The sequence below is a fragment of the Anthonomus grandis genome, chromosome 17, assembly GCF_022605725.1.
Source record: "Anthonomus grandis grandis chromosome 17, icAntGran1.3, whole genome shotgun sequence".
Lineage (NCBI taxonomy): Eukaryota > Metazoa > Arthropoda > Insecta > Coleoptera > Curculionidae > Anthonomus > Anthonomus grandis.
This window is the reverse complement of record NC_065562.1, coordinates 6,222,787-6,246,642: the sequence shown is the minus strand read 5'-3', so window position 1 is coordinate 6,246,642 and position 23,856 is coordinate 6,222,787. Positions and strand designations below refer to the sequence as shown.

The window sequence follows — 23,856 nt, the reverse complement described above, 5'->3', positions numbered from 1 at the left end:
AAATAAAACAAAAGGTTAGCCCATTGTAAACGTGAGTTTAAGGTAAAATGGAATTAGCACATTCAACAATTTCGTTTTACAACTCCTCTAAATTTATTGGCCTACTATTATGATGTCTATAAATAGTCTTCCTTAGATTACCTCACAATTACAAGTCATTTGGTGATAAATCGAGAGTCCCACTAATAAGGCGATTAGGAAAAGTATTTATTAGAAATTCTTTAATTCTAACCGCATTAAGAGCAAGACAGCTATCTTGTTGAAAATAGACTGATCCCAGCTCTATATTAGGGAGGAGTTGAACGGCAGAAAGATCTTGGTTTTGCGGCAACTCAAAGTATTTTTCAGCGTTCAAAGTAACATCAATGAAAAATGGCCCGATAAAATGGTCACTCAAAAAACCAGCAGAAACATTCAACTTTTAAGGGTACTGAGTACGGAACTAAAAACTGCTATTCTCGTTTTTCTTTCCAGTAACGAATAATGGAAGAATTGTGTTTATCATGCAATGGAAAAGGACTAATCTGAAAACAAAATATTTTTTACGAAATTTTCATTTTCATTTCCATCATGGTTTTACAAAATGCAATTCTTCACCACAGGTCTTCAGGAAATACTTCCTGAATTTTAGAATATTTAAAACATTTTGTATCCATGTTTTTTTCCAAATACTCGTCACAGTTTTATGGTGCATACCTATTTCCTCTTCACCACTTCTACCCGGTCGTGTTGAATCCAAAACTAAAGCACTACAAACCCCTTTTCTTCCCCCAGTTCTATCTCCTGGACCCTTTCAATAGGTAGTTCTTGAGCTTTGATGTGACAATTTCTGCATTCTTGGCGGCAAAAAGATGTCTCAAAATTTGACACGACATTTAAAATAGTTCTAGCACAAGAAATCGGCCTATTTTCAAACTTTACTGAGAATAAATCCCTGCATTGTACTGCCGTATTGCCTGCATAAAACCATTTAATGAATTGCACTTTTTCGGAAGAAGTATACATAGCCATTATGATAAATATTTGTGCAGTATGCAATCACACAGCAAAATGAGGTCTGCTGATTGTGCCGTAACGAAAATAGCAAGTCAACTAATCGCCATCCGCCGCGCTGCGCTTATCAACTAGAAAGTAAGCAAGAAGCGGTGTTCCCATTTATAAAGTCTTTTATTCGCCGACCTGTATAGTGCAAGAACTACATTTTTTCATATCCCTGTGAATTTATATTGTTTGATACCTATAAATGACTGTTATTTTTTCACTGAACTTTGATAGCTCAAGGCATAGTATAATTGGTTATAATTATGTTTTTGTTTTATTTCTTTGAGTCGCCTTTTGTGGTCTAAACTGGCTTTTCTTATTTTCCTCTCGTTCCTTATTTATTTTGGTGCCTTTACTGTTCCCCAAACTTCTTTAATAATAAATTTGTCTTTAACTCTTCTTTTATAGTAAACTTCTCGCTCTCCATCCTAGTTGATCAAATAAGGCTTTTAGATGTCTTAATTTTGACACTAAATACTAACTTCCTTCTTTAGATTTGTTGTGAAAATAGAAGCTTCCTCAAGAATATCAACAATCCCTTTTATAGATTCATAAAATAGTTTGAATAGAATTTAAAAAAATAAAGAGAATACTTCAAAATTATTTTGATGAAATTTTCATCCGGCTCTCATAACTCTACATATTCCTCTACTTTAGGGACCAATATATAGTTTTTAATTATTTTATTAGTATTACATTTAAAAGGAGTACATATCCTCAAAATACATGTGAAGCAAGAGGAAATCACCAAGAATTAACATCCTAGAAATGACAAGTTCAGTGAGCTGCGTTTTTTGTCAGATGTCTTCTTGTGCGACAACTAATTATATTCTAGATATTAAGAGAATAGGTTGTAGAGTTAATATTGTTATATAAATATTCCTTCAGTTGCTGTAAAGGAATATAATCGAATTTACATTTCTTAGCACCGTATTTCATTTTCAACGTTTTACCTCTAAGGTGCCAATTTTAATTTTTACATAAATACATATGTAAGAATTAAAACAAATTAAAAAGTAATAGTCCATAGTATAAAATGAAATAAACCAATTTATAACCTTATTTAAACATGGTCATACCCAATTCTCCTTAATTATTTAATAAAACAAGTTCACAGTAATTTTTTTACTTACACATTTTATTTAGAAGTACTCGTTTTATATATTTTTTTGTTTAATATGAATTATATTAGCTTCTAATAACTAATCATTACGAGGAAATATTTGATACGCAGTATCTAACGACTTGTACATTTTTTTTAATATAGCACACAAAATGTTTACTGTAATTAAACCGTCAGGTTTTAAAATTTAACAATATGTTTTTGTGATTAGTAATTATAGTTCAATTATTATTTACAGCAAAAATAAATTAAAGGTGATACGGTCATTAACGATTTTAATAAAAACGATGTCATTTATAATTTTGGGTCTTGCAAGCGACTAAAACAATTTAATATTAATTCTGTAAAAGCGATACCCTTTTGAGGATCGGAGTTTTAGCTTATTGTTTTTATTAGGCTACGCCCATCTCGAAAGGAACATTAGGTTTATATAGATTATTTCTGCATCTTATATCTGAATGTTGCTAAAAATGTATTTAAGTTCCTCATGGCTTACGGTTGCAGCAACAAAAGTTGCTATAAGTTGCTTATTTCTATATTTAGCGGCAAATATCATAGCAAATATAGAAACATTCGTAAACATTGTTTGTATGTCGACAGTATTCTTAACCCTCCGTTGGTAAGGTTGGTAATTGTCACAAGATTGGTATGCTATACCCCAATAGAAAAACGAAAAAATGTTTCGAATATAAACTAAACATTTTTGAAATATTATCAATAAATAATGTTTTTGTATTGATCTGAAACTAAATAAAAATAAAACACATGACAAATAACCAACCAAAACAAATTAAACGTTTAATTTCAAAAGACCTACATTTTTACAAAAATGTCGAACAAAACGCAACCAGGTATTAAAAATATATTATTATTTTGAAAATATTTAATTAAAAATTAATTTTTGATTAAGTATAAACTACAAATAACTAAAGAAAAATAAAAACTAATACATTGGTTTATGTTTTATGTACTATCTATAGATCCACAGATGTCGCATGTTTGCGCTGCATGACTCAGGCAAACAAATTTATTACAGACCCTACAAGTGTAAAAAGATTTGCGATCTTTATTTCTTGGACATATATAACACCTTCTGGAAAATCTTCGCCGTTTTGGGTTTTCTCCAATTGTTGTTGGGAAAATTTTCCCCTGTATATCGGAAATCTTACGTGGCACTGCTAGACTTATTCGCGGATTTTGCAGTTCACTCATTTGGAACGGTTTTACTAAACTCAAAGATAAATCTTTTAGAAAAAAGCGCCGTTTTAGATTTTCTTTCGTATTGCAATTAAAAATTACAAAAGCGTTTATAGCAGCTGGGTTTAGTAAGGAAAAGAATAGAGTTAGTAGCCACCTGCGGTTATTCCTTGATATACTATAAGTGGCAGACAATTGATCAACCGTATCTACTCCTCCTTTTGTCATGTTGTAAAACATTATTATTTCTGGTTTATTTTGGTCCCTAGAATCGGGATCAATTGTGTTGTGTCATAATGGATAGTTGATAAAAGAAGAATATTTCTATTTTTTTTGGAATATAAGAGACCAATGTTACGTCTGATTGAAATGCAAATTTGAATCGCTTTGTTGTGATTTTCCAGGAATTTCTCTTTTATTTTTTCTCAGCGTCCCTACTGAAGTAAGTTTATATTCTTTTAGTAACTTTATTACCAAGTCATAACTTGTAAACCAATTATCAAACGTTAAGTTTCGCCTTGTTCCCCTAATTGGTTCTACCAATCGCAGAACTATGTCAGCCGGTTTGTTGCTAAGGGCGTACGGACCTTCGGGCTGCTGGCCTACATATGCTTCTAAGTTTAGTACATAAAATGTTTTTGAGTCTACAAGTGCAAATACCTTGAGACCATATTTAGCTGGCTTGTTTGGTATGTACTGCCGAAATCCGCACCTACCGCGGAAAGACTCAAGTTTTTCGTCTATTGTTAAATATTCCGAAGGTACATAAGCTGTTTGAGAGTTTTCCACAAACCGATCAAATATTGCCCGAATTGGAGCTAGTTTATCAATTTTAAGTCTTTCCTCCCGAAAATCTTTATTGTCGAACCTCAGGTAGCTTAGTAGGAACCTAAAACGCTTTAGGGGCATCGTTGCTCTAAACATGTCTATACCGGATCCTAGCCCAAAGCTCATCTAAATTTAACCTACTAACCCTAAAACGACCACACATATATAGTAGTCCAATAAGGGCTTTCATTTCTAAAGCTGTTGTTTGTTGTACGATAGATTTGCCATTATAGTTTTCAGATTTCGTTTGAATTAACCGATTAGTGCATTCAACTATAGAGTCAATAATAAGTTCGTCTATAAAAATATTCCAACAATGAAAAGGGGTTTTGGCCTCTTTAGCAACACCTTTTGGTACCGGAAGATGGATAATAATATTTTCCTGACGTGTACGCACAGCCTTATTTCCTGGATTAGCTACCCATTTAGTTTTTTTGTCAACTCCCCATAAATACCTTGACTTTACTTCAAGCGAAAACTCCTCGACAATGTCATCTTCTAATATTTCTTGCTCAGAATCAGACTCCTCAGAACGTTGGCTAACGTGGTCGTCAAACTCGCCCTCAGAGCCGGATTCAATGGGCTCCTCATCAAATATTTCGGGTACCTCTGATGAATTATCCGAAATTTCCCAAAGCCTCAACAACTTTTCTTGCTCTTTTTCATATGACTATCGAGCAGGCAAAATATCTACAAATGAAATTCAAGGTAAACAAAAAATATCAATAGAGTAATAATAATAATTATTATTATAGGTTTATAACATATTAATATTATACGTAATTATTATTATATTATATAATAATAATAATAATAATAATAATAATAATTTATAAATAATATGTCGTACTTACCCCTAAAAGAATCAAAGAATTAAGAAAAAAAAATTACGAGAATGGTAAGCTGGGGTATGATATACCCCACCTTACTAACGAAGGGTTAATAGTATGGACACGTTGTTGATTGTTCTCACAACTTGAAACTTGACGCCGTGCAATATAATTAATACAATATAATTTATGTATATTACAAATGATTATTAATCATAATAAAAACTCTAATAGAAAACGTGTCGTTTAAATGGATATCCTCAATTAAATTATAACGTAATGCTGAGTGTTTGTGCCGAGCATAAAGGACGTTACCAAAAACAGGATTTGTGGGTGATATTGAGTTAGATATTGGAATTGTCGATATTATTAGTGTGGATAAAGAAAAATGAAAAACTGTAATAACGAGAAAAAAAGCTGAAATAACATTATTTTATTAGTCCCATTACCATGGTACTAGTCCCTGTAGTAATACAAAAAAAATGTCATACTCTTGTCGAATATTTTTATCTTTATTGACAAATTATGAACTTGCTTCTATAATGACATCATTTGAAAATTGTATAAAGACACAATTGCGGTGACAATTTTCTCTACTTTTTCAGAAATTAGAGGCAGTGGATTTCTAAGTAATCTAAATACTGTCGACATTATTTCAAACATATTATTTGAAATGCTTCTGGGCCTCGAGAGATGGAAATTGAATATTCTTTTACACAGTCTGTTTTCCTGCTGTCCAGAAAAAGGTTTCAACAAATTACGAGATAACGAAAGGGAATTATCTCCCAAAGACATATGGGGTATTAAACTTTGTCCATGAAAGTTATGATCAGCTAGAAAATGAAATTGACATGAATTTTTAAAGTAATTATTGGTAAACATTCCTACGAAAGAGACCAACATTCATGTTAATAATTCCATAGTTTGCATTTGCTACTACAAACAATACAATATTCTTAGATTTAGCATATCTGTGAAGTGATGTTCTCATTACTGTAGCTTCTGATTCACTATTTTAGAGTAGTGTTCATCATACTAGTTCATCATCTTGACATACTATAACTATTACTATCATTTTAGCAGCTTTCTGACTTCTATTGACTGGTATGAGTCTTTAAATGTGAATTATTTGAACCTAACTACCAACATATTCTATGAAATAATTGCCACGTGTGTGGCCTGCTTTGTTCAGTTGAAGAAGTCCAGAACATCTTCATTTCCTAAGTGGTTTTCTTTAGAATTGGAAAAGTTAATCCGCAGTAAAAAAGAGCTCATTTTTTGTATACGCATGATCGCAAATATGCAAATTATAAAAAATTCTTAGAACTGCGAGCAGAAAGTAAAAGGCTTTCAGATGTCTGTTTTTCTCACCATATCAAGGGTTTTTGACATTATATTAAAGGAGGTTCCCAAATCTTTTGAAAATTTATCAATGACAGGAGATCAAGCCATACTCTGCCAAATACGCTCTATTATAATAATGAGTCTGCTTTTACTCGTCAAGTTATTGCTAATCTTTAAAGATTTTTTTCAGAGAGTTAATACTGATAAGTAAGATTTGCCATTTTCAGGTGAGACAGTTACCGACCATAATATAAACGGTTCGGGATTAACAAAAGGGAAGATATTTGAGCCAATAGTTAAACTTCCCAATTTGCCCAACAGCTTTGCTGGTTATGCAAAAATTTAATATCTGAGAATGAACATGGCCTTTGTCAAAGCAAATCTACTCTTATGAATTTTATTACCTACCAATCAGATATTCTGAAGAGTATAGAAGGGCATGAACTTTTCTAAGGCTTTCGATCGCGTTAACCTTCGTATCCTATTGGGAAAGTTGGTGCAGCTGGGTTTTCATTGGCAACTAGTATTATGGTTTGCCAGTCTATTGTTTGGTCTTTGTAAATTGGTGGTTTCTTATGTGATATCATATACGAGGTGTGATCAAAAAATAAGGTAAATTTTAATTTTTTCCAAAAAATATTTATTTAGTCATCAATTTCTATTTTGTCTCCTATAAAGTAATCCCCCTGGGATATATAACACTTATGTCAACGCTTTTTCCAATCCTCAAAGCATTAAAAAAATTATTTTTTTGTGATCCTGTTCAGCTCCCCCTTCGGTACCTTAATCGTTGTAAAACGCGATCCTTTCATAGGCCTCTTTAGTTTCGGGAATAAGAAGACGTCACAGGGGGCCAGGTCGGAAATACGGTGCCTGCGACATCATTAGTGTGTTGGTTTTAGCCAAAAATTCGTGCACAAGCAACGATGTGTGAGCAGGGGCGTTATCATGGTGCAAAAGCCATTTTTTTTCTTCCACAATTCCGGGCGTTTCTGGCGGATTGCTTCGCGCAAATTGTGCATAACTTGCAGGTAATATTCTTTATTGACCGTTTTATCTTATAGTAAGAACTCATGATGCACCATGCCCCTGCAATCAAAAAAAGCTGTAAGCAAAACCTTTACATTTAATCGAACTCGGCGTGCTTTTATTGGTCTTAGTAATCCAGCATACCTCCACTGAGAGGAGCGAGTCTTAGTTTTGACGTCATAACCGTCTACTCATGTTTTATCACGTGTTAAGATTCTTTTGAGTAAGTCTGGATCGTCGTTGACGTCATTCAATAACTCTTGAGCGATGCTTATGCGACGGTTCTTTTGGTCGAAATTGAGCAATTTCGGAATAAACTTAGCTGAAACACGTCTCATGCCCAAAACACCCGGTGAATCATCCGATATCATCAGCAATTTCTCTAATGGTAATTCGACGATTCCTCAACACTATTTTCTTGACTTCTTAAACGTTTTCATCAGTTGTTGACGTGCTGTGGCGTCCAGAGCGAGGTTCGTCATTGGTGTCTTCTTGGCCTTCTTGGAAGAGTTTATACCATTTGTAAAATTTTTTTTGACTTAAAGTAGACTCACCGTTTTTTCACACAACATTTAATGCAAGCTCTTTGATCCATGTTTTGCGACCACAGAAAATCATGAGACACGCAAAACACGTCTAATATTTATGCTTCTTACAAACAAACTAAATATACTATACAGCTGAAATTTCGGACATATGTTCAAGACAAGTGTACCAACATAAAATAAAATAGCATGTAGCCCGCAAAATTTGAAAATTCATGTGAGTTTTTTATCACATATTGTACATCAATTCAGGTATTTTTCAAGCCGAGCACTGTTCGCTTTACTCTTTATTTTATTTCTATGTGATATTACTTACTATTTTGAAAATTGTAAATGTCTAAAATTGGCTGATGATTTGAAGTTTTGGAGATATATTATGAGTCTAAGGTACAGTCATTCAGTGTGTCACCATTATTAAGGATCTGGATGTCCTTTCAGATAGCAGGTTAACCTTTGTTACCACATCAATTTACTTGTCAGTATTCAGTTCAGTATTTTTCTGTGCGTGTTACCAGATCGGTCTGCTGTGCGTTACTAAGGCGTATCTTGGAATACTGCTCAGTTGTGTGGTCACCATATTTTCAAAATCACATAGTTTCCTTAGAGCGTGTTCAACAAAAAATTCTGAGAGTATGTGCTTTTAGGCAAGGCATTAGAATGGAAAACCATGATTACAGTGTGATGAAACAAAAGTTAAGCTTGTCACTTAATAATCGTAAAGAGTGATTTAGTATACTATGTATGTTTAAACTTGTGAATGGGATATATATTCCCTTTCATGGAAACTTGTATGGTGTAAATAACCCTATAAATAGGAATTTGACCCTAATAAATAATCTAAACATTGATGTATTTAATATGTCTTTAAATCAGTAATAAGTGAGATTATATATGTGCTCATATTAATAATTTAATTAGTAGTATTTTCAATGCTTATGTACCAGGTTACCACTGGTAGGATTTGTATTTTTTGTTTTCTCGATTATCTGATATCATTTATTTTTTGTTATTTTTTTTAGATTTTTATTTAGTTTTGAATCAAACTTTTATTTGTATTTTGTAACAGCTAATGGGGTTTTCCTTTTTAAATAAAAGTTAAATTAAAAGAAAAGTCAATAAAATGTTTGCTAGAAAATCACAGTAATTGTTCTTCTTCTAAATCATATCTTCATTCCTGAAGAGTTGTGACGTCATGTCTATGAACACTGATGGGTCGATTGTCTCCACTGTTGTCGATCTTCTGCTACTCTTATATTTGTCTGCAAGGCTTGCCCTGTAATTTCTTTAATTTGGTCTATCCACCGTGATGTGGATCTTCCTCTTGATCTTTTACCTTCTACTTTGCCCTGCACGATAAGTTTTTCTAGATTGTCTTGGTCTCTCCTGGTGATATGTCCGAAGTAACCCAGAATGCGGCGTCGGCAGCTGGAGGACAATCGATCGGTGATTCCTAATTCGTTTAATATCGACACATTGGTCCGGTGTGCAGTCCAGGGTATGCAAAGGATCCTCCGCCAGCACCACATTTCAAAAGCATCTATTCGGTGCCTGTCGCTCGACTTTATTGTCCAGGATTCGGAACTATACAATATCGAAAACACTAGGGTGTTTACCATGGATCTTTTCGTGTTTCTGGTTATGGATCTGTCTTTCCATATCTTGGATAAGTTTGACATTGCTGTCCTCACTAATGCTATCCGCCTTCTTATTTCTGTTTCACACCCTTCCTTGCTGTTTATTAGGGACCCTAAGTAGAAGAATTCATCTACTACTTCCATTCTATTTTGCAGATTTCTTAACTGTATGGTGTTACTCCTGACAATGACCATTAACTTGGTCTTGTCTAGATTTATTTCGAGGCCTAGAGCTCGGCTTTCATTAGCGACCTGATCAATAAGTGTAACCATCTCATCTTCATCTCTTGTTATTAGGGTAGTGTCGTCGGCGTATCTGAGATTACATATCTTTCTACCATTGATTGACACACCTCCTTCAAAATTTTCCAGGGCTCGTCTCATTATGAATTCACCGTAGGCATTGAAGAGTCTCGGTGATAGGATACATCCTTGACGGACGCCTCTATGTACTTTGAAAATGTTTGTTTGAAAAAGTTTTATTGTCGAGACTAACTATGGCATTGTTATTTTCATATAGGTTGGTTATTAGAGATATAAAATGCGGAGGAACTCCAATTTCTTTCAATACGTTCCAGAGACTACTCTATCGAACACAGCCGAAAACCTTTTTGTAATCTATAAAGCACAAGAGCATGGGGTTATTGAACTCCCGGGCTTTCTTGATTAATTGGCGGATGTTGAATATTTGGTCCCTAGTCCCTCTTCCCTTAACGAAGCCTGCTTGTTCTGGACGGATTTGACTCTCTAAGTAGTTTTGCAATCGTCTATCTATTATTTTAAGCAGGATTTTGCTGGCATGTGTGATTAGAGATATCGTTCGATAATTTTCGCATTTTTTGGTGGATCCCTTTTTGTGAATAGGTATAAATGCAGACGTTGTCCAGTCTTTAGGCCATTGAACACTTTGCCAGATCTTATTACATATATCATGTAGGATTTTGCTTCCCGGGTCTCTTAGTACTTTTATGAGCTCAGCACGAACTCCGTCTGTTCCTGGGGATTTGTTTAGCTTTAGGTTTTTTATAGCTTCTTTAATTTCAGAAATAAGAATATTGGGCTCCATTTCAAATTGTGTGTTTTCTTTCTGTTGTTCGATCGCTATTTTGGTTTCTTCGGTGTATAATTCCTCACAATATTGTCTCCATCGTTCGATCACTTTCTCATTTTCCCATACTACCTTTCCGTCCTTGTCTTCAATTGTGAAAGTCTTTGGTTTGAATTTGCGTGTTATTTCCCTTACTTTTTGATACAAGTCTCTGGTGTCATGGGTGAGTTGATGTTCCTCTATATCCCTGCATATTTTTTTAATGTAGTTGTTTTTATCCTGTCTGCATTGTCTCTGTATCTTTTTATTTAACCTCTTGTACAGGTCGCAGTCTTCTCTCGTTAGGATGCCCTTCCTTTTCATTTTTTTTCGTTTGTTAATTGTTTCTATGGTCGCTTGTGTGATCCAGGGTTTGTTTGGCCGATTTATGGGGTTATGTGTTAGTTGAAGGTGATCTGCTGTGGTCTTAATAACATTTCTTAATGCTTCCCATTCTTGGTCTGGGTCTTGTTTATTCATTATGTCATGTTTTTCGGCCTCCAATTTGTTTTGTATTTCTTCTTGAAATTGCCGTTTGGCTGTTTCCGTCATGTTGATCCTGTTGCGTTGGTGGTAGATTCTTTTTAGACGGAGCCTGAACTTCATTAGTAATAAATTATGATCTGAACCACAGACAGCTCCAGGGTACGTCTTGCAGTTAACGACGGAGGATTTCCAGCGAGATCTGATCATAATGTAGTCAATTTGATTTCTGTATCTATCTGCTGGTGATGTCCATGTGTATAGGCGTCTTTTATGATGTGCAAATAATGTGTTTGCGATAGTGAGATTTTGTTCTTGGCAGAATTGAAGCATTCGTTCACCTCGTTCGTTTCTTGTCCCTAAGCCGAACGAACCAATTATTTCTTTGAGTTGTTCATCTACATCTTTTGTTTTGCCAATTTTAGCATTCATGTCTCCAGTAACAACGAGAATCTCATTTTTAGGAAGTTCATTTAAGGTAGCATTCAACTGCTCATAAAACGCCTCAATAGCTTCGGCCGAGGAGTCACTAGTTGGGGCATAGGCTTGTATGACGTTGACGTTGAAAGGTTGCGATTTGATCTTTATTGTTATGATGCGATCGTTAACAGCATTGTATCCTAAGACAGCTTTGGCGGTTGATCTGGGCAGTAAGAAAGCAACTCCATTGCGGCTTTCTGTATCATTTCCTGAAAAGTATACTGTGTTTCCTGAGTCTGTGGTGTAATGCTCGGATCCTTTCCAGTGTGTTTATGACATGCCTAGCAGATCTATTTTGTTTGCGCGGGCTTCTTTTTCGATGATGTACAGTTTTCCTGCCTGGAAAAGCCCTTGGATGTTCTATGAGCCGATTCGTGTAATGTAGCGGGTATTAATTCCTTCTCGTATGACGTTGTCCAAGACCGCTCCCCCCGGAGATCCGAATGGGGAGCTATTTAAACCTCCGGAAATTTTCGTATTGAACATAGGCATGATGTTCTCTTGGGAAAAATAATGAAGGTGGTTTCCCCTTGCCTTCCTTAATGGTTGGGATAGGAAAGGATATGTGGTGTAGGTAAGGATTATAGGTAGGACGTGATGCCTCCAAGTCGGGAGGTGGAGAACATCAAGTGCTTCGCGTGGGCAGGGATGCTAAACCCTGAAGTAGATCTATTCTCCCTTGGGAACGAGAGAGAAGTATCTACCCGCTACCATACAGTAATTGTAATACTGTGGATTTTGTTTTGTTTAATATTATAATTTAAACGAAATAATTAAGATAGTTCGAAATTTTTTGGAGAACAGGTGGAACATAAACAAAACACCATAGAACATTTCATCGGAATTACATTGAGGGCAAATACGATAACCAAACGGCCAACACGTTATTATTTACAATGCACTGTCATCCATTTTTTATGTTATATCGTTTTGACACTAACATTTTTATGGCCCATGCTAATCTTTATGTATAAAAATACTTGTCCTAACTGATAATCAACGTACAGCCCAAACGGTAATTTAACAGGGTTTCTGGAACCTATCAGATCTAGGGAGTTGTTCTTGTTGTTTAAAACCTTAAAATCAAGACTGTCGAACAAACTCAACTCCCTAGAAATAGCCCCTAAAACAAGTTAGTCTTGCTTGACTATTATTTTTTGACATAACAATTTACCTGAATTGCAAAATATTAAGTAGGTACGATTAATGGCAAAAAATTTAAATATGTGTGTATATTTATACCAAGAGTTTAGTCCAAATTAACACTTGTGATGCTATAGGTCTGTAAGTATTATATATACCTTTACGTCCGTAATTACCTCTCTAGGGTCTAGTATAAATAAGAAAAAACTGAGTGTGATAATTTCAGTTCTAACTAAGTTCTTTACGAGTTAACTTAAAAGGCTATCGTTGTAAGCAAGTGATTTAAGCAAGTTATTTTTTTGTGGAATTATAGCGCAAAAATGTGGTGACTGGGCGGATTCTCATAGTAACACCTGCCATCCTGTAGTAGCACCTTTAGAAGAAGGCATTTGAGTTCTTAAATGTATACTATCAAGAGATTTTAACTTTGACGATGCTGCAGCCGAGACGTGCGGTTTGACACAAACACCTTTGTCTACAGTTGAGGGTATACTAGGAAAATATACAATTACCAGTAAAAGAGAAGCAACTCCGGCTTCTTAAAGTATGTGGATAAGAGTGATTTGGATCTATTGAGAAGCAATATTTATCAGATGTATGAAGAACAATCAATACCTACTGTGGTTACCCTAAGAAAAAGACTAATTAAGGAAAAATTTCTTGTAGCATATCTAGCTTAAGAAACATTTTGATTAAAATGGGTTTTAAGTATAAGACGATTAATCAACTCCAGGCAATAATGGAGTTTGTGGGGAAGATAATCGGCCCAAATTGCTCCAGTCAATTAAATCGACTATTTCTTATATCTACTTTGGCAAGGAGTATGTCATGTATGTATGTATGTATATGCAAGTCAAAATATGCTAGCTATACTAGGTGAAAAAAATGCAGAAGTTAGCTCATTATCTAGTTTGTAACAAGCACCATCTAGGAACTACATTCAAACTAATATCAACCTTGGATTTCTCATCCTCCAAAACCTCAGTACACTAATAAAAATTTGAGCAGTAAATAGTACTAATGCCTTCAATTGTTTTAAAATTAGTAGAAAAGTAAGAGAAAAATTTTACTAGGTAGTAGAAAGGGAGACATAAGGGACTGGTGCAGGAAATGCATCGTATGTGCGGCAAGTAATGGGCTGCAGAGAAAGTAGTCTGAAAGTAACGTGGAAAGGATTGCTATTGACGTTGCCGGCTCATTTCCGGAATCAGAGGCAGGGAATAAATACATCGTAGTCATGGTGGACTACTTCAGTAAATGAACTGAGGCGTACGCTCTACCAAACCAGGAAGCCTTTACCATCGCCGAGGCTTTAATAAAAGAATGGATCTGCCTATTTGATGTACCTCTGTAAGACGCTTTAAATCAAGAAAACGAGGACTGTGTCACTACTGCATTACACCCGCAGTCAGATGGCTTGGTAGAACGAATAAATAGAACCATTAATCGCTATTTGGCCAAAGTAGCCTCTAGCCACCAAAAAGACTCGGATAGGTTTCTTCTAAGATAGGAACATGAAAATTTATTGAGTTAATAAGAGTGCATCTTTGGTATTTGTTCAATGTTATTTCCTTCTATCACAGGGTTTTTGAAACCTATAGACTTCTAACAAAAGAAAGAAAGAAACAAGGTAAGGATATTCGTTATTATCTTTTAAGCATAGAAATCTGAGAATTTTGAATTACTTTGAATGACAATGAGCTTTTGATGACCATATTATTGCCGCATCCTCTAGGTGAGGTCTCACAATTGCATTGTTAAGTTTTACAACAGTGCCTAGGTATTTAAAATTTTTAGAGTTACAAATAATAAAACACAATTTTTTATATGCCTTAATGACAACAAATTCATAATGAGATGTGAATTCTAAATTGCTCTGCATGTATATATCTAGATCTTTTACTTCTTTTTTTTTTCTAAAACTGAGTTCTTGATGGAGTAGCCAAATTTATAGTGTTGAGTTTTCTAGTGTACGTTACTATAACATATTCAGCAGTGAGTGTTAAAACACATTTTGTTTCTCAAAAACCAATTGGCCACAGAATCCAGATCTTTTTGCAGAGGAAAACAATAGAAAAAAAACGTAAACCTGTTGAGCATACCTGTTTTTTATTTATAAGCACCTATTAAAAATTAAATAAAAAATTGCGTTAATTTGTTTACTTTTTTTATTTTATTAAATATTGAACGTCATTAGAATAATAATTATAAAAAAAAACTATTACATGAGATATTAGGTAATGTGTTAATGAGTTGGCTTTTTATATATGTCAAAGTACATATTTGTTATTTGCTTACAACGTCTGCTTAAAAAAAAACTAAAAAAGACACATTTTTCATTAATTACTAAAAAAAATTACATCGTTAAATTCGTAATATTATTATAAATATATATATCGTATAAATATATAATATTATTATAAATACAAGTGCTGGTCAATTAATAATCCCAAATATTATTTTTTTTATGATTCTAAAGCACTAGGGTAGACTATCAAAATTTGGTCGGTTTATATTTATTGAGAAGCTAATATAATTTGTCTTTAATAATTTTAATGATATTTGAAAGCTTTCCAGATAATACTTAACATCGTTACATCTATTTAAGCCTTATTGTTTTCTTTCATTTCATGCGTTTCATTAAGATACCGTGTCATCTGGATATAAAGAGATTAAACCTCAATAGCTAAGCTCAACAAAGAGTTTATGTATAAAATAAGTTACACAAAGAACAATAAAGCAGTTAGCCTAGCTGTAGTACCTTCCGAATTACTGAAATTTCTGGACGAAAGAGACACTACATAAAGTTTTAACATTATATAGGATGTTGATCAGTTCCCCGAACAATGGTTATGCAATTGTTACGTTACCAATGGTTACTTGTATACCCGTGCCTAAGAAGAGTAATGCAACAAAATACGGAGACCATCAGACTTATCAGACTTATCAGTCATAAATTGTATGCCAAAAATGTTCCTTAAGATAATACACGAAAGAATATTCAAAAAGTGTGAAAGAGATATGAGCGACTCACAATTTGAGTTTAGATAGGGATTGAGTACGAGCAGTGCCGGTTGAACCAGGGGTATTTTGGGTGCTATAGCACTGGGCGGTAAATCTTAGAAGCGCGAAGCGCGCCGCCCTTAAGTTTACCACAAAATTAGCTACTCCCGCCTTTTATTATTAAATAATTAAATTTTAAAACCACAATCGAAAAAAGCGACAACTTATTTCAGAGATTACTATATTTCGCAGAACCCAGACCTATAAAAAATGTACAAAATAAAAGGTAGGTATTTTATTAACTCAATTGCCTTATTTGCTAACAGACATCTATTATTAAAATCGTAAAGTGGAATATGAATGCGAAATTACGAGTTAAAGCACCGCCACCAACGGTAATTAAAATCGCCAATGCCCAGCCCTAGTTTCCTACTTGTACAGCTCCGCATTACTGCCTATGACAAGCGATAAAATTTAGCCGCCAATTATTTCAAAACAACAATTATTTGGCGGTGCAGTATAGAAAGAAGTGACGGTATAAATTGGTGATGTTAGAAAGTTTAGAATTATAGGTTTAATTTAAAATTACAGTAAGTTTGGTGTTTAGTTTAATCGGTGATATTATTCGGATAAGGATTTTTAAAAGATTAAACGGCAATTAAATACGGTAAGTTATGATTTTAGTTGTTTTTTTCTCTTAATATCAAAAAAAAACTAGGAAATGGACGGACGAAAGTTATCTGGCTCGTATTGGCGCAAAAGAAAACTGGAAAAACAGCAAAAGGAAAAGAAAGCTTTAGAAAACACTCTTAAACTCACAAGTTTTTTTACACGGGGTAACACAGACGTAGACGAGAGCAGAAGTACGAGGCATGTCCAGAAAATAAGTGTACTAAATTTTTATAGGTTATAAATTTTTTTATTTGAACAAAAAAAATATCTGTTTACATTAGTACATATCTAAACTTTTTTTCGACATAGTCACCATTCCTCTCAATGCAGGTGGTGTACCGGGGTATCAGTTTTTTGATGCCCTCCTCGAAGTAGTTTCTCGCCAATCCCTTCGTCCACTTCTCCACCTCCTCCTTCACCTCCTGGTCGGTTGAAAACTTTTTTCCACCCATGTGCAGCTTCAGGGAGGTAAAGAGGTAGTAATCTGACGGTGCTAGGTCAGGGGAATGCGCAGGATGGTCCAGGACATCCCATTTAAACGAGGCGAGCAGGTTTTTCGTGGCGTTAGCTGTGTGTGGTCTGGCATTGTCGTGCAGCAGGCAGACTCCCTTTGTCAGCATGCCTCTCCTCTTGTTCTGAATTGCCCTCCCCTTGAGGTTGTCTGGGTTGAGATGGTCTCCCCTTGAGGCAAATATTTAATAAGAATTATGCCTTGACAGTCCCAAAACACGGATGCCATGATTTTCTTGGATGAAATTGTCGTTTTGAACTTTTTGGCAGAGGGTGAAGAGGTGTGACGCCATTGTTGAGACTGCCTTTTGGTTTCTGGTGTGTAGTGGGCAACCCAAGTTTCATCTCCAGTAACGATGGAGCGGAGAAATTCATCGCCATACAGTGTGGAATGTCTCAAAAACTCTTGCCCGGCCTCAACTCTATTCAATTTGTGTTGGTCTGTCAGCTGTTTTGGGACCCACCTCGCCGACAGTTTCCGATATCCGAGGGTTTCTATGATGATTTCGTGTACCAGAGATCTCGAGATTTGTGGAAACATTGCAGAAAATTCATCCACGGTCAATCTGCGATCGTCACGGATCGCATTTTCGATTTTTTCCAAAATTTCTTCAGTCACAATTGAAGGCCTTCCGCTCCTCTGATCATCATGCACAGATGTACGACCATTTTTAAACTCGCGACACCACTTGAACACACTTGTACGATTCATAGCTTTATCACCATATGCAGTTTGTACCTCATTACAAACCCCAACCGGAGTTAATCCCTTCCAAACGAGATAACGGATAACGCCGCGTATTTCACACTTGGCGGGAGATTGGATTGATATTTCTCACTAAACGTGTTGCTGCGTCTATAGTTTCAACGTACTGACCTCCAAGCGGTCTTGTTGTGGAGGGGAGAAATCACGCTATGCGGCAGTGCAGCCAACATGTGGAAAAACAATTCCCTACCGCCGTGACAGGCTCAGTACACTTACTTTCTGGACATGCCTCGTATATGCGAACCTCAACCTGGACCATTTACTTGCAAAAAGCAGAATTTTGTCCTTTTTACATCATAATGGCATTTTGTCTGCAAATCAGTTTGGATTTCAAGCCGGTAAAGGGACTCAAGATGCTGTTTTTAGCTTTTTGGAGAGCGTCTATGTGTCTGTTCTGGAGAGTCATCGGCGGCAGTGTTTTGTGATCTATCCAAAGCATTTGACTGTGTGGATCATGGAATACTGTTATCTAAGCTCGATAAATATGGTTTTAGAGGCGTAGCGTTGCGATGGCTTGAGTCCTATCTATCAAATCGTACTCAGAAGGTTTCAGTGTCTGGGCGTTTGTCTGCTTCTAGATCCCTAAAATGCGGCGTTCCCCAGGGTTCAGTGTTGGGACCACTGTTATTTTTACTGTATGTGAATGACTTGAGTTCATTGAAACTGCAGGGCAAGGTGGTTCAGTTTGCTGATGAAACCACCATACTATGGAGCCATACAAATTCTGACTATATTAAGACTTGTATCCTTGAAGACCTTCAGATTTTATCAGGGTGGTGTGCTTCCAATAGGCTCGTGTTTAATGTAAGAAAGACGTCTATTATGGGGTTTAAGTACGATGTTCAGGGTCTGATGTTTGACGAAAATTCCCTCTTGCAGAATAAAGAGTGCTGCAAGTTCCTAGGAATTACCATTGATGGTCGCCTTCGGTTTGAAGATCATATTTTACATTTAGCTGGGAAATTATCTTCTGGATGTTTCGCAGTAAGAATGGCAAAACAAGAGCTGGGAGGGGTGGTTGCACGTTCAGTCTACTTTTCACTTATTGAATCTCATATTCGGTATGGCTTGCCTTTTTGGGGTTTAACCAATAAGGGGCTACTTAACATTATCTTTGTTATTCAAAAAAAAGCAGTTAGATACCTGTGTTCTGCTAAGTTAAGAGATTCTTGCAAACCCCTCTTCATTTCTGAAAAAAATCTAACTCCTTTTTTACTCTTTATCTTAGAAACAGCTGCTCTTATTCACAAAATTCCCAAACTACCCTGTGACACTGGCCATTTGACTCGTCGTGTAAATGATGTTCCCCTACCTATTCCTACGTCTTCCCTTACCAAAAACTCATTAATTTACATAAGTAAAAAAATTTACAATCATGTTCCTCTGTGTGTTAGACATATATCGGATGTTAAGAAATTTAAAAGAGAATTAAAGTCGCTTTTATTGGCTAAAGCATATTATAACCTGGATGACTTTTTTAATGATAGGTTTTAACCTTGGACATGTTGGAAAGTTTTCTTTTTTTCCTTTTTTCTTCTCTAGTTTTGTCAACAAGTTTACCTTTATTTAGTAATTGATTGTTTTATTTAGTTATCTTTAATTTAAGTATGTTAAAAAAGTTTTGTCTTGTGTTTAATTTTGTTCATTGTTTTGTCAATTTTTGAAATTGTATTTGTGTTTTGTTTTTTTAGCTTGTAGGATGCTTGTACACAAGATTATTCTTACGTAATATAGCACATTTTCTTTCTTTCTTTCTTTCTTTCAAGCACGAGCACTAGCCTTGCAAATGAGATGAATACCCAAGAGACCGGTCTTGAGATGGAGCCACAGGAAAGTCTTTTGCAAAATAATACAGTTGGTGATAGTATTATAGGTAAGTATTTTTGGTGATTGCATATTGCTTTTACGCATAATTTCAGTTAAAAAAAAACCTTAAAGACAAAATCCTTTGTAAATATTTTAATTGTATTTGAATGGTATAGAAATGCATTCAAATGTATTTATTTGTAGATGCAAAAACAGACGATTGGCACAGATTACCTAAACCAGATGCGAATGTTAGCCTGGCGGCATGATCTGCGTTCCCCACTATTTTCGTCTGCTCAACGTCGGATCGAATAGTATGGGAGCACAATTATTTTAGTTTCACGCTTGCTTCAGTACCCGTGACACTGAGAAGTGGCATAGTGCGAGCGCAAATATATTTTTTTAACTATGACGAGTTATAAGTGCATAAGTAGATGCTGTTCTTCTGTGAACACAGAAGTAACATTTTTTGGTCTTCCAAGTGATCCTTTAAGGTAAACGTATTTAATTTATTTAGTTTTAAGATAATACGCACCGTTTGTTTAGACGTGAAGCTTGGCTTCGTGCAGCTAAAAGAGAAGACCTGCTGCAAAAAGAAAATTTTAAAAATTACAGAATATGTAGAAAGCATTTTGCGGAAAAATATATCTCAACTGGGGGGAAAAAGTTATTTCCAAACGCTATACCTACATTTTTTTGTAATCATATTTGTGTACTTACATCGACGGAAATAAATGAAACTGAAATTAATGTTAATCTGGAATCCAAAAGCGAAGAACCTCCACGAAAGATTTTGATTTAATCAGGTAGGTTAACTAACAATGACAATAAAATATAACATTTTAATGTGTTTTTATTAATTTATGTTTTTTTTTATTGCTAATTTAAAAAAAGAGCTAATTGTGTTATTAATCTTAATCAAACATATATTTTTATTTTTTAGTTTAACACGATTTAGTTACCTAATTCTTTCTTTACTGTCTCATTGGAAATTGGCTGAAGAAAGTTGCAATTTTGCTATGTTTAAGACTTAATTCTTGTGCTGTTATATGAAGCTTAAATTTAAATATTTTTCACTATGGTTCAAAAATATATAAGAACCGCATTGTCAGCAATATTCCTAATTAGAAATATTCCTAATTAAAAGGGGCTTTTGGTTTGCTGTTTATCAATTGCACTAAAAGTATAATAGAAATATTAATATAAAAAAAAATAGTTAGTACAATGCAAAAAATAAAAACTCTTTAGAGTTACAGGTCGCTAAAATATGTATATAATAAAAGCAAACAATAAGTCACATTTCTCTTCAGCAAAATGTCAAGTATTTGTTTTTATTCCGTTTGCCCCTCGGTTTCCCCTGCCTTATCAAGTCTTGTAATATTTATTTTATTTTTTCACTTTCACACAAATAAAAATTTGTTTTTTAAAGGAAATTTTTTTTTAAAATGTGCTTTAGAAAATAAATATTTTTAAAACTTTTTTAATAATATTAATTTTTTTGCTTTGTTATTATCTAGATGTGGATAACCTTAAATTAAATAAAGATATGATTGACCAAACGACCAATTATAAATTTGTTCAAAGTGATTTTTCAAAGGCATATGTAAACACAGGTATTAGCATAGGCATTATCTAAATATTTATAAAAATAGTATAGGAGTTAATAATTTTTTAGATGTGACAGGCACTAAAGATACGCTCATCAATTACATTACAAGTATAAAATCACCAAGCATAGGAACACAAACTTCATCTACATTGACTGCCAATAGCCCAAGAAAGCTGAAGTTGCGATACCAAGTCAGAGGTTTAAAAAGAAATATATTAAAACAAAAAAAAGTAATTTGAGCAGGCTAAAGCGATTAAACCGAAACTCGATAGTTTTAATAAATTAGGTGACAGCTTTTTAAATAAAACTTTATCTGAAATAATAAAAGTTCAAGCTAAATTACAGCATGAAGTAGGTAAAACTAAACGATATCCAGATAGTTATAAACAGTTTGCTTTAGTTTTGTATTTCTTGGGGCCAAAAGCATATAGATTTCTCGCAAAAATATTAAATTTACCTACTAAACGTACTCTGGAAAAAATGACACAAAGTATTGTTTCAAAACCAGGACTAAACAAACAAACATTCAATTCTCTTGCTATTAAAGTCAAAACTATGTTTGAAGTTGATAAGTATTGTACCATATGTATTGATGAAACATCTTTAATGTCCTATCTTTATTTTAATTTAGCAAAAGATGAATTTGTAGGCCGGGAGGATATTGGAAAAAATGACAATAATAATATCATAGCACAAAATGTTGCTGCTATTATGGTTCGCGGACTTTTTCATAACTGGAAGCAACCACTGGCTTATTTTTTTGTAAACTCCCAACTTAAAGCTTCAGATATTTTAAAAATATTAACTGAATGCGTTAAAAAATTATCAGATGCTGGTTTATTTATCCACGGCTTAGTAACTGATATGGGCTCTAATTTTATACAGCTTTCTAGAATGCTAAAGGTTAACGAAGAAAATCCTGAATTTCAATTGGGCGATTTGAAATTAGTTTACATTTTTGACCCTCCACATTTATTAAAGGCGACTAAAAATAATTTAGCCGAAAATAATTTTCATTTTGACAATAAAGTAACGTCTTGGAAGTTTGTCAAACAATTTTATGAAAAAGATAGCCAGCAAGTGTATATGTAGGTGTGCTCAGAAACTTACTAAATCCCACATATATCCTAATAACTTTGAAAAGATGAAGGTAAAACTGTCCACGCAAGTTTTAAGTCATAGTGTTGCGAGTGGAATGAATACATATATGACATTAGGAGCACTTCCTGTAGATGCTTTACCTACAATTGAAATTATAGATAAATTTAATACTTTGTTTGATTTGTTTAATTCTACAGATACGTCCCACCCGAATAAATTTAAAAATGCATATCAGGGTCTTGATTATCAAGTTGAGTTTTTAAATCACATGTGGCTATTTTTGAAAAACCTTGAAATATGCAATAATAAGGGAAAAAAATTGACAAAAAAGTGTAAATTTCGTCCGTGTTGGATGATATCTATCTATGGATTGAAAGTTTTATGGCAGAGCCTTTCAAATTGCGGATTTAGTTACCTAAAAACCAGAAAAATAAATCAAGACTGTCTTGAAAATTATTTCGGAAATATAAGGCAACAAGGATGGAATTGCGTAAATCCAACCCTAATTTAATTTCAAAGAGCCCATAAAAAATATTTTGTCAGAATTTTTTACACTCTGAATATATGAACTGTGAGGACGATTTAGGCGTGCTTTTAGCTGAGCTAAAAAACGTTTCAGATGAAAATTTAAGAGAAGTGATGCATACGCAGTCATCTCAAATATGTAAGGCAATAACTGTTTCTGATTGTGATTATAGAGAACACAGTTTAACCACACAAAATGCTTTTAAATATGTCTGTGGTTACTTAATTAAAAAAGCTTTAAATATTCATAAATGTCCCATTTGTGTCAGTTTTTCAGAAGAATCCGGAAACCTTGATGCTTCAAATTTATTAACTAAATAAACTAAAGGCATATTGCAACACCGAAACTAATATTTTTGGTAGTTTGAAAACACCTAGCGAGAAATTTGTATGTTTTATTTATGAATTAGAAAAAAAAAATTATTTTAATGTTTGATCAAATATCTACTAAACCTGGCATTTCTCATAAATATTTAAACGTTATGAGTTTAATAAAATTTAATCATCCCTGTAATAATTTCCCTCGATTATATATTGTAAAGTTATTTATAAGACTTACGATATTTTATGCTTTAAAGTATGCTAACAGAGATTTGAAATCTTTAAAAAAATCGGAGAAAACTAATAAAAAAATTCGAATTCTTAACCATTTATATATTTACATATAAAATATAAAATAAATATTTATTAATAGATAGTTTTTTTTTGAAACTGAACAACTGGTGCAAAAAAAATGCGTGTTAAAAAATAAAGAAAGTCTATGACCAATGGTGGAAATCATCCGCTACCGGTAAAGGCCTCGCTTTGACTGGAGCCGCGCCTTTCTACGCCGCTTGGGTTACGAACTTGAAAGGTGCCGACGCAAGCTTTTGCATCTGGTTTAGGTAATCTGTGCGATTGGACCGAATTTAAGGATCCGGCACTTTGGAAGGATGGTCAAAATTTTGTGCAAATTCTTTTGGATAACTGGACCGAACAAATTCTTGATAAAATTTACTTTTCAATGTCTAAAAGAAAACATGGGGACCAAAATAGGTATGCTACCAAGCAAATTTTTTATAAGAAGCTAGTTAACGGTGAAGTAGTTCGAAGAGATTGGG

The 23,856-nt window shown here is 34.2% G+C and overlaps 1 protein-coding gene and 1 long non-coding RNA gene across 3 annotated transcripts in view; one reads left to right on the top strand and one right to left on the bottom strand.

Annotated features, from left to right (window-relative positions):
- Nucleotides 1–23,856, bottom strand: part of LOC126746473 (elongation of very long chain fatty acids protein AAEL008004-like) — a 225,214-nt gene that overhangs the window by 168,547 nt on the left and 32,811 nt on the right. The gene's annotated exons all lie outside the window — the stretch shown is intronic.
- On the top strand, nt 19,883–23,055 carry LOC126746475 (uncharacterized). Its single transcript, XR_007663904.1, has 3 exons — nt 19,883–20,015; nt 20,068–20,327; nt 21,197–23,055. It is a non-coding gene; the product is annotated as an uncharacterized LOC126746475 (long non-coding RNA).